Here is a 12,133-nt window from a genome sequence, read left to right as displayed (position 1 = left end):
AAAGGAACTGAACTCTCCTGATAAAAGCAGCTGTATCAAGGAGAGGAGAGATACTCAGAATACCATCAAAGTCAAAGCAATTCCAAAAATCATTGAACAACATTTAACAAAATATCGCCAGCAGAAAAATGCAAAGATTCAAGCAGAGCTGCTCTCCCCATGAAGCCATGGTATCAAACAGGGCATGAGGACAACAAAGGAAAGACATCAATAGTATGGAGCACTTGTCAGATCAGATGCACAACTAGCCCACTGGAAGGTTAGCACAGAGCTAAAGGAAATGCCAGATAAAAAGTGAGTGTATTAGCTCTGCTGCTCACAGAACAACACTATAAACTTTGCATAAGGGTAAAAGTATCATTAATTTGGTAATTTTAGAATTATTTCCCATGAGAACAATATGAATGTTAACATTGGTATTTATCCCAGGAGCTAGGCAAATTCTTTCTAAACACGACAGTGCTTTTTGCTTAAAAATGTCATTTATTTCTTACCCTCTCTTTTCAGCAGTTTGAGTTTCCTAGCTGACTCAGGAAAAAAGGACATAGCCAGATGCTGACATGAGAGAAAGTAATGTTGTGATACCGTGATATATCATAGTAAAATCTCATTCTTCTAATAATCTATGCAATGATTGTTAAAAAAAAATTAAGTTCAGATGTGGAGATGATGAGAGAAAGAAACAATGTGACAATGAAGAACCAAAAGAAGTTTTGCTAGAGAAACAGAAAAGGATAAGCAACAAGAGAATAAATAAAAACAGAAGTGAGAAAATAAGGAAAATTTTGAAGTGCTCTACATGGTCTAAACCAGTCTTTTTAACAAGACATGAGACATTTCCACAAATAACCTGCAGGGCTATGTCTTCTATGTTTGTAATAGGGACACTTAACTGGGAAAAGAAGATCTAAAGTGCAATATCAGATTTTCTATAGCCAGTCCAGGAATCTTGCTGATCATTTGCATCAGCCAGCAGCAGTGTTTCCATGAAGGCAGCAGGCACAGTCCATCTGGACTTCTAAGTGGGATAATTTCATTTTTAAGGACTATGAATTGAATTCAGGCCATTTCTAGTTAATGAAAAATACATGGTAGTTCATGGTATCAGCAAGATTATTTGTCTTGAGATTCCTGTATCATTCTATTGACAATAGGAAGAGTAAAGACAAATCTTCTAATAAATACCTTCTTTAAATGCTGTCTTTCTAAGGAAATAATCTAGGCACTGAATGCCACAAATTTTGTATTAGCATACTTCTGCAAAGCCATTAATGTAGTGCCAATGTTTGTCTGTCACCATCCAGACAATTGCAAACAAGAAACAATAAAAAGAAATAAGACTATATGTAAAGGGCAGAGACATAAATTTTTTAAAGTTCTTCAAGCTAATAAAAAAAGTGTAGCAAAAAGACTAAATGGAAGGAAAAGGAAAGAGCAAGAGAGAGAGTGTGACATGAAAAAAAAAAGAACAATAGAGAAAGCAGTAAGAGGTGAAAATGATACCCTGAAGCATGATTAAATATAAGACAGGATGTCAATAATTCATAAAAAGAAATAGCTACTTAGAAATGCAAAGCTTACCTCAGCTTGGTTTGGGGATATAGTCAGTATACAGATGTGAAGGGGGTCTGTGATCTGTCAGTAATCAATCAGTATTTTATAATAATAAAAAAATAAAGATCTTGAATAATTTATACTGAATTTCTCATTCTGCCTCTAAAAGGTGAACATAGTACCCAGAAACAGCTGGACCAATGACCTCATGACTAATAAGGAAGGTGGAGAACAGAATTATATCAATCCAATTCATAGGACTGCCTGTCTGTAGCCAGGGACATGTATAGTTGTGACTGTATTTGAAGATAAGAAGATGGAAATAAACGTCTACCCCAGACTGAGCAAAGCCTGAAGGTTATCAAAGGAGATGTTGACAGTATGCTCTATTTGTGTGGGGATGTATTACCAATTACGAGTCCAGACTCTCTCTAAACTCTCAAAGTAGGAGCAGTATCTTCATTTAACCTTTTCCTTCTCATCAGGTAAGGCATTATTCTGTTCAGATAGAAACAAAGTGAGATATTGTTCAGAAAGGTAATGGTGTAATCACTTGTCATTCTCTAATGAAGCTAAGAGAGCATTGGCAGGCTGGATGCAGAGTAAATAAAAAAATGTTACCAACAGTCTAAAAAATATATTGTCATTGAAAATATCTGGCTACTGTGACAGCTGCTTTTATGTATTTGCTTTGGAAAAAAGAGCCCCAAAACAAAAAAACCTTTTGAGGGTTACCAGAGCACATCAATCCCAGTCAGCAGAATATGAAGAGAGAGGCATCCTCACACTGACTGGAACTGCAATGAGAGGACATGAAGACATTAGCTCCTCATGATGAAGGTCTCAGACTTCTGGAGCCTTCTCTCATTACAATTCTAGGAATGGCTGAGACATCAGTCAATCAAGGGAAGTGACACCAAGGAAAGTGACACCGAGGAAAATGACACCAGGCCCCTTCCCAGTTCTCCCTGGAGCTCTCCCTTCGGGTGTTGTCTGGACTCAGTGCAATCACCTGGGCCTTGCCCCTTACAATAATTGTATTGATTTTTATGGCTATAAATATCTTTCATACACCTAAGGTAGCTGCAAATAAGCAAACCATGAACATTATCAATACATGTATTCAGCAATTGCTGTTGTTTTTTACCTAATTAAAGAGCTTTTTTTAAAGACTTGATTTGGCTCATTATTTGTGTTGCAGTTTTTGACAAAATGTAATTGCTCTGAGGGCCAACTCAGAGTCCTAGAGAAAGTCTTATGGTGACACAGTAAGCACATTTAATATTCTATTGCATATGTTCCTGAGAAAATATTTCTTTCTGGTTTCTCTCTGGTTTTGTGGTATATTAACAATTCCACAATGCATCTCTGAGCAGCAGTTTTGTGGGTGTCTTCATTTTTTCTTGTCAATTCTTCTGCTTATCACACGTGAAACAAATGAAGAGCACCATGAAATTTGATAGTGTGATATTTGTGCCATGCTCATCTTAGAATAGTCTTTTCCTTGTTAGTGCCCCCATTCTCCACCAAGCAAAGTAGAATATTAAAACCTTATATTTTCCGAATATTAAAATACATGAAAAAAGTCCTCAAAAATGAACCCCTTGAAAAAAATGCATTCCATCAGCTTTTATGACTTTGCTGCTTGAGACTAGTACTGACAATCTCCTGTCTCTCCAAGTTGCACTCTAAATTCATAAGTTGTTAGATTTTGCTTTTGATTCCTGAGCAGATTTCAAGTTAACCATCCCTCTCAAACCACCTAATCACAACAGACACTTGGTCTATTTCCTTCCATGATGAGGCAGAATTTTAAATTTTATTTGGTATTTAAATTTATCATGGCATAAATCTCTTCCCTCAGTGCTCAAGCAGTGTCAATGCTAGCCTGCTAGATCAAGTTTTAGCACCTATTGAGGCATACTTGTTCCCTGAGAGTTAACAAATTAAATGAATTAAATAAAACAGGTGAACAGAATGCTTCAGATGATTCATAAACATGTGAGTTATAGTTTCTGTGTTGTTTTTAGTTGGTTGGTTTGCTTGTGGGTTGTTTTTATGTTCTCAAAAACTGCCTAAAAGTCTTTTCCTGAGATCAGGTTTGTCAGTTGCTTTCAGGGGAGTTATGTTGATGCACATGTTTGGGGGAAGTCATACTGGCATTTTGAAAGAGACTTTTTTTTCTGAGTTAGAAAGGTGTTGTGTAATTAACTCTTTGTAAGTCAATATTTATCCTCTAAACCATTAGAAAGAAAAGCTGCTTTTTCTAAGGTGCAGGACACAGACCATCTACAGAATATCTATGCATTTTTTACATACTGTCAGAAAGAAGGATATAGTCAGAAATATATTTAATAGAAAAATTATAGATTTAGTGATCGTTTGTATAAAGCACAGTCAAAATTTTGAGACTCAGAATGTTATCTTTTAAACTGATAGCAAAAGCTATTCTGAATCAGCTGAGATAGGGCACAAGTGTCCAATACTAGTCATTCTGTTAATACAGTAGAAATAAAATTTGCGTTCTGACAATTTATGACTGACCAGAGAAACTATGGGTATAAGGAAAAACTTATCAGTGTTATCATCTTTTGAATTAATTTCTTGCTTATCCTGAGCTGTAACACTTTCCTGTGAAGTAATATGTCCTAGAAACGTACACAAAACCAAACTTCAATAAACTTCATTATAAGAAACCTTGTTTGCTCATATTGCTGACCTAAGGTCTAACAGCTTAACCTGACCTAGAATTTAATTTTGTATATGGCTTTAATTAAAAAATTATTATTTCTCTTCGATTACTATTCATATCCCTGCAAATGTCTCCTCCTGTATTTCCTTCTTGCACTTCCTGTCCTGTTCCCGAGGAATGCAGTCAGACAGTTTGAGTTTACAAATGAAATATAACTACAATAATCTGAAGATTTTAATTTGAATCATCATACATAGCTATAATCAATGTGTAACCATTACTCTAAGTAAAGTCTAACCAGCTCTCAGGGCAGTACCAGTAGCTGGGACTGATGGATTCTTACTTGATCTTTATCATAAAAATGAAAATCTATTTCTAGAAAAATCTAAATCTTATCTATACAGGACTTTGAATTTTTTCTCCTTTAAATCTTTGAATATTACTTATTTTCTTCACTACACCAATGGAAATGTTTTCTCACAGCTTAACTTCCAAGTGTGTGACTGATTCTTTTGAGTTTGCAGTTAGCCATGGGCAAAAGTATTCAGCATGATGTAAAATCTTCAGTTCCTCTAAAAGCAGGAAATAACTTTCCTTGTTTCTACAACATGTATAGTGTTTTGCCTTTTTTTCCATACAGATTCTAATCCCTAACTGGAGATTATAGAAATATAAAAGCTTAATGAGCATCAATCCATCCAATATCAGAATTAATTTAATTCATAATAAAATCCTGCAGCAGAACTATTTCTATCTAGAGGAACTAAAGCCTGGGAAAACCAAATTGTCCTGTTACATGGTTATTTTTTGTGAGTCAGATTTTTCCTCAGAACACTATAGTTCATTTAGAGCTCAGGCTAACTCTTAAATTTCTAATATCTCTCCTCTTTTCAGGGGGTATATTTTTTCAGATGGGGTCAAGGGTACTGCTCAATTCTTATGGGCCTTAAATAGTTATTGTATGCTAACTGCAGGCACTAACATGAAATGGTTTGGACACCAAGATATGAGAGAAACTATATTTTTGATGATCTCTTGAGTCATCAAAATGCCTTAGAACACCACTTTTCTAAGATAATAAATCCACTGGAGAATTATCTAAACCCACCCAATTTCCATTAGAATTTTTTATTAATTTTCTGTCTGCTGCATTGATATTAACAGCACATTAAATTTTAAGAAAAATTTCCAAAGCATCCTATGGGAAAATGTATTTAACATAATATCTGAGGCTTATCCTTTTGACTGTCAAATTTAATATCAATAAATAATATTCAAGCTCAATTACCCGTTGATAACATATTGCAGCACAGTATAGATTTCCAACATTGACTGCTAGGACTATAAGTCCCCAGAAGCAAATAACATTAGAATGAAAAAGACTTTGTGTCTGTTCTCTTGTTTGTGCACATCTAGGAACTGACGAGAAACTTTTCCTCCTGTAGGCTCACCTCCCTCGGTACAGGACATGTAGAATTCCCGCTGAAGTCACTGGGACCCCTGCTAATGAGTACATACAAGCTCACTCCAATGATATCGTTCTAAATTACTGAAAAAAACCTTGGGAAATAGAGAACTAAACCTATTCCAGTAGTCCTGGGAATTCATATCTTCCTGTGTTTCTGATTGCCTATTAGACAACGATAGTCTTAATTTCCATTTAATTTTCATTCATGTCATTTTAAAATGCCATTTCTTTTAATCTAAGATGTCTGCTGGCAACTAAATTCTAATTGCTTGAAAAACAGGTTCCAGTGCAATTATTAAAGAAATCTTTGATTGCCTGAGGTAGATAGATATAATTTCCTAGGCTGTACAAATTATCATTGATCACCTTGACATTCCATGCCTATCTCTATATATGTGCATACATATATGAGATATATATATGTGAGATATGTATTTATATATACACACACACACATATATATATAACTTTAAATTTTGCTTAATAGCTGAGGGTTGTTAGAATAGTTTCTGATCATGATGATTCATGGTACATATTGATATGTTTTCTCAGTAAAAACTGACATTAATTAACAGATATGCTAAGAACTTGCTATTATAAATGTGTCATACAACTAGCAGATTCCTTTTGAAGGTAAAATAAAGTTGGGGAATTCAAGGTCCTGAAACAGGAGCAGACTGGAGAATTTAGTCTTTCTTCTTTCTTCCCTACAATTACTCTTTGGAAATGCCTTTAACTTTTGATATTTCTTCTGGTAATGTGTTGATATAAAGACTGCTAGCATCAGAGCATTTTTCTGTGCTGTATGTGAATGTTCTAATTGTCTTCAGAGCTGAGAGTTTTCAGCATGTGTACCTCATTTATTTTTCTAGACAAATATTAACTATTTAATGCTATTGTCCATACTGACTTCTGATGTTTATCTACTGAATGGATAACATAAGTGAAATGTTATATCACACATACATGAATTTCATTTGATGCAATCCTTGTTTAACATGTCTGTGTGTCTCCCATATTACATTATTGCTCATTCCTAACACTTCATAAGCCCCCTGTTTTGTTTGTATTGTCATCCTTAGCATTTTTTGATTTCAGCAGGAAATAAATTAAGTACCTAAAATAGCTCAAATGTTCTCCGGGCTGAGACACTTCGGAGTGTATCCAGAGGTAAAAGGGAATAATTTTAATAGTCATGTGTGTTTTATGTTAAATTCTTCTGTCTTTTGCCATCAAAAAAGCAGAATTTTTGAGAATTTAAGCTTTTGATGCTCAAGTTCTACCCACAGATTTGCATGGATTTGGTCTGAGTGAATTTGATAAGGTCACAGAAGGAAACCTAGCAGATCAGGAAATCTTTCCACTCCTAGACTAGTGACCCAAACACAAAAATGCGCTGATTTTCCTTAGTTCAGCTGAACTTAGTTTTTTTATAAACTCTGTTCTGAATTTGTCAATTAGGGCTATTTGCAAAGGTGAATTTGAGGGATTTATCCATGGATCAAACACGTGATAAAACATTTTTCTAGAAAACCCTCTGACAATCATCAAAACACTAAAAGCATTTAGATGCTCTCAGTCTATTGCAGAATCAATGCAAATGGTTTCCAGTCCGTTGAGAAAGTGACATTTCAGAATTCACCTTATTTAATGTTCACTTGGAAGGCAGAAAAAGTGTTTTTGTCTAATGCCTTATGCCAGCTGTCTTTTATAAGGTGTCTAATTTGTCTCCATTCTGTATAACCCCTTGTGAGATCTAAAAGGGTCTTCTGAAGAATTTCTGATACTGCTTGAGTTACACACACATAGATGCAGGATAAGCTTTGTAAATTCTGTTTTCTAAGTGACATTCTGGAACATAAACAAATGCATTTGAGTGTTTCAGCTGCTGAGTTTCCTAGCTCATTTATTGCTCTCTATGTTAAAAAAAAAAAAAACCTGAAGAGATTTTCAGTCAGAGATACTATATTTTTTCTGTCTGATTTCATGCAAGATTTTAAATTGGGTTCTATATACAGATTATGATGCGCAGTCTTACTTGATATATACGATAATCAAATTTCAGTCTGACTATAACCTGATGGTTTTAGTTTGTTGATTTGTTGTTTTTCTTCTTCGTATTTGTCAGACAAGTTCTTGTGTTCATCTGTCCTGGCTTTTTTGCTCTCATGTGGTGTTGTGGGGGCCTTTTTGCTTGCTCTAATGGTTTATCTTTTTTTTGGCTGTCACAAACACCATTTTGCAGAAAATGTCAGGCTTTACCAACACTTTTAATGCCAGTGCAATCTTTCTTGTCTTGAGTCAGGCTATTTGAGTGATTTATGACAAAACTCTTACTAGGTGTCTTATTGTAAAGTATTAATTTATTTTTCAATGAGAAACAATGCAAAGATGACCAGTACCTGTTATTTATATCTACTCTCTAGCATTAACGAAACCACAGAAAATTCACTTTTTAAAAAAAAAAAAACCAGATTTTGTCTCCTAGTTATTCTGGGCTCAGGTCCAACCATTTTGTCTTTTTTTGGGAGGGAGAAGAAAACAATCCAAAGGTATGTGAGAGAAATTCCTAACTGAGATAAACTGACCTATTTCCTGGTATCCAGGCTACTTAAATGAAAATGTAGTGTCTGCAGTAGTCCAAAGAGGGGCCCCTATTTGTTTAGAAATGAAAATTGAAAGTTTCACTGACAATATGAGTTATACACAATGCAATACTATTTAACAATGTGATTGCTTCTATTAAGCTGTCAGTCATAGAGATAGTGTTAACCTGGACTAGCAGGACTATTTTGTCAACATAAGCTTTTTGATTTTTCTCTGTATTATTTATTTCTTTTCTCTTTTATTTCCTCTTTCACTTTCTACTGGCATAGTATTTTTCTGTAAGTGAAGCATGAGCACTCATTTTCACTTGCAAAGAAGACCATTTACCTACTTGGAATATAAAGACATTTAGTACATTTGCCACTGTGTCTTTCATGTAGGAGACGTAAAACACAGTCTGATTACAGAGAAAAGATGTGCACTACGTACTTAACACTTAATGTCTTAAACATTTTTTATGGAAATATATATTCTGTTCTGGTCTCTTTTTTCATGACTGTAGAGCTGCAGAATAGCTACAAAGTTGTTGTCTCTAACCCTCTGGGAATATTTTTGATTGATGACATTTCTAATGGCAGATTATCAAACCTATATTCTAGCCTTAAATCACTACTGGAAGAAAAGTAGCATAATAAGCCTTCTATTTTTGCCTTGTATAGTCAAGTATATCCCTTCTTAGTAATTTGGCATAGCTATGAACAGGAGGTTCTTGTGCAGTTTGTGATATTAGAAATATTTATTTTTATCATTTTATGTATCCTGTATATGCATTTTCTGTTTTTTTTCCACAGTGAAGCTGGTCTGCACACAATGCATATACATAATTTTATAAAGATCAATACCAGTAAAGGACTGTCAGGTTATGATTATCTCAATAAGCTTTTTCTCCACAGGTTCTGCCTGAGAACTCTGTACCAAAAGGCCTTTAGCTAGGCTTTCAACACGGTCTTCACCAGGGTTCACACAGCCAACTCAATGAAATATAGCATGATAACTGGGTGCAAAATTGGCTAAACTCTCAGGCTGAAAGATTATTGTCATCATTGGTTCAGTGTCCAAATGCCAGCCACTTCATGGATAAGTATTGCAGCAAATACTGCTTGTTAACAGCCTGGATGGTAGAATGGTGTGCACCCTCACCCAGCCCACAGCTCATAGCAAAATGGGGGAAGTGGTTCATTCCTACCTAAAGTGACCTCAACAATAAATAAATTTTAAAAAAGAAATAAAAAGGTGTACAAAAAGTACAAGCAAAGGAGAGTCCAAAGCTCAATAGGAAAAATAACCTCATTATTAGTACAAGCCAAGGCAGACTGACTAAGAATTAGTTTTGTCAAAAAAAACAGGTAAATATTAAAGCTGATCATGACCTGGCAGTGCGAACCTGCACCAAAAAGGGCCAACAATATTGTTGGTTTAACCCCAGCCAGCAACTAGGTACCACTGAGCCACTCAGTCACTCCCAGTCCTGAGTGGAAATAAAAGTAAATACTCATGGCTTGAATTAAGAGCAGTTTAATAGTTTAAATGAACTAAAGTATAATGATAATTGTTATTTTATGATAAATTATAATGTAAAGGAGAAAGAGAGATGAATAAAACCCGTAGAAAACCCATGAAAAAAAGTGATGCACAATGCATTTGCTCACCACCCACTGACTGATGCTCAGCCAGTTCCCCAGCAGCAATCAGCTTCTCCCAGCCAACTCCCCCATTTGATTGGGTGTGAAGTTCTATGGTGTGAAATATTCCTTTGGCTAGTTTGGGTCAGCTGTCCTGCCCATGCTCTTTCTGGGCATGAGGCATTGAAAAGTCCTTGACTTAGAGTAGGCTCTAAGCAACTGCTTAACCACCAATGAATTATCAATGGTTCTTTGAATGTCTCCAGTGAGGCAATCTCATAGACCTGCCTGGCACAGATCTGTGCAATCTCATTTATTCTGCTACTCTGTGTCTTCTCATAAGCAGTTTATGGGTAGGAATACAAAACAGTCATTCTCAGTTTTGCATTATGCAGTCATGGGTTTCCACGGGGTTACAAGAACAGTGTAAGAATCTAACACAAGCTTTGGTTTTCACCTATGCCCATCTGTGAGTTTCAAGAGCATGAAACTAAAGGATATTTAAACTCTATCTGAAACAATGTGATTCTTGAATTTCTCTCTGTATCTTGACTATGTAAAGCTTTGTACAGAGTTTGCATGGGCAGGATGCCAAAACAGAAGTTCTCAAAGGCTTTGTTAGATTTCTGCCCACCAACTGATCTTAAACACAACTTTTTTGCAGTTCTGTACTGTAAATGGGGTCTTTATTTCATGGGACTATTTTCTATGCTTTTTACTTAATGTTTCAAAGCACTGTGAATATGAGTAAGTGGTAAATACATTTAGGCCTGTGTAAGGAGTCACTTTGATTGCGTAAACGCCTGTCTTAAGAGATTCTAAGCATCTCCGTGAATAGAAAACAATTTGCTTCTAAGAAAAAAACATGTTGTATTACTCCCTAGAAAGCTATAGTTGAATGCTACTTGTTATCTTAATTGTCTGCTTGTATATCTAGTTTTCACTTCTCAATAATTCAAAATGAGATGAATTATATGAGCCAGAGCTAATAAACTTTAGCGATATCTCCTCGCTCTCAGAAAGAAATAGACATTTGTGCACCAGAAGTTCTAAACAACTAGACAGAGAAAATACTACTTGCCAAAAAAAACTAGGAGACATTCTACTGTAAGAACTGATAGTTTTGACTACAGAACATTTTTATCCATAATAGCACAGAAGTTTTCTAAGAAGCAATTCATGGTGTTTATTGTGGTTTAACCCCAGCCAGCAACCAAGTCCCAGGCAGCTGCTTGCTCACTCGCCTCCAGCAGGATCAGGGAGAGAATCAGAAAGGTCCAAGCTGGAAAACTTGTAGGTTGAGATACAGATAGTTTAGTAGGGAAAGTGAAAGCTGTGCTCATAAGCAAAGCAAAGCAAGGAATTAATTCACTGCTTCCCAAGGGCGGACGGGGAAGCCCGGAGAGCAGGGCCCCATCACATGTGACAGTTACCTGGTAAGAAAAACACCATCACTCCAAACATTACTCCCTTCCTCCTTCTTCACCTCACTTTAAAAATTGAGCATGATGTCACATGGTCTGGAATGTCCCTTTGGACAGTTGGGGTCACCTGTCCCAGCTGTGTCTCCTCCCACCCTCCCATGTATCCCCAGCCCCCTCACCAGCCTGGCTCTAGGAAAAGCAGAAAAGGCCTTGGCTCTGTGTAAGCCCTGCTCAGCAGTAACTAAAACATCTCTGTATTATCAACCCTGTGGTCAGCACAAATCCAAAGCCTAGCCCTGTACTAGTCACTGTGAAGAATATTAACTCTACCCCAGCCAAAACCAGCACAGTGTTGAATCTTTAGCCTCATAAAAAACTTGGCAAAATCCTGGTCTGGTATGGATACCATTTAGAGAAAGCTGCAAGTCTATTTCTAGAAAATTAAACGCACTGCCTTTTCTGAATGTAGACTCATGTTTACACAATAAATTATCAATTAAAACCTGAGGAAGTTTTAAATTGTACATGAAACAGAAATTCTAAGACACATCACACTTCAAAATTCAAGGAAAATAGTGAAAATGTACCCTTATTATCCCCATGCAGAGAATAGTGCTATTAAAAATTTACCATATTAACTTCTTGACTTTCTAGAGAGTCCTGAAGAAAACTAAATTTACCAGAACAAGATATCTGGCCCATTTTTCACCTTCACTATTCAAAATGGTCATTTCAACTTTCCAAAATTTAATAATATTACAGTACA

This window comes from Corvus moneduloides, chromosome 2 (genome assembly GCF_009650955.1).
Source record: "Corvus moneduloides isolate bCorMon1 chromosome 2, bCorMon1.pri, whole genome shotgun sequence".
NCBI classification, from domain to species: Eukaryota; Metazoa; Chordata; class Aves; order Passeriformes; family Corvidae; genus Corvus; species Corvus moneduloides.
This window is presented reverse-complemented; position numbering follows the sequence as displayed.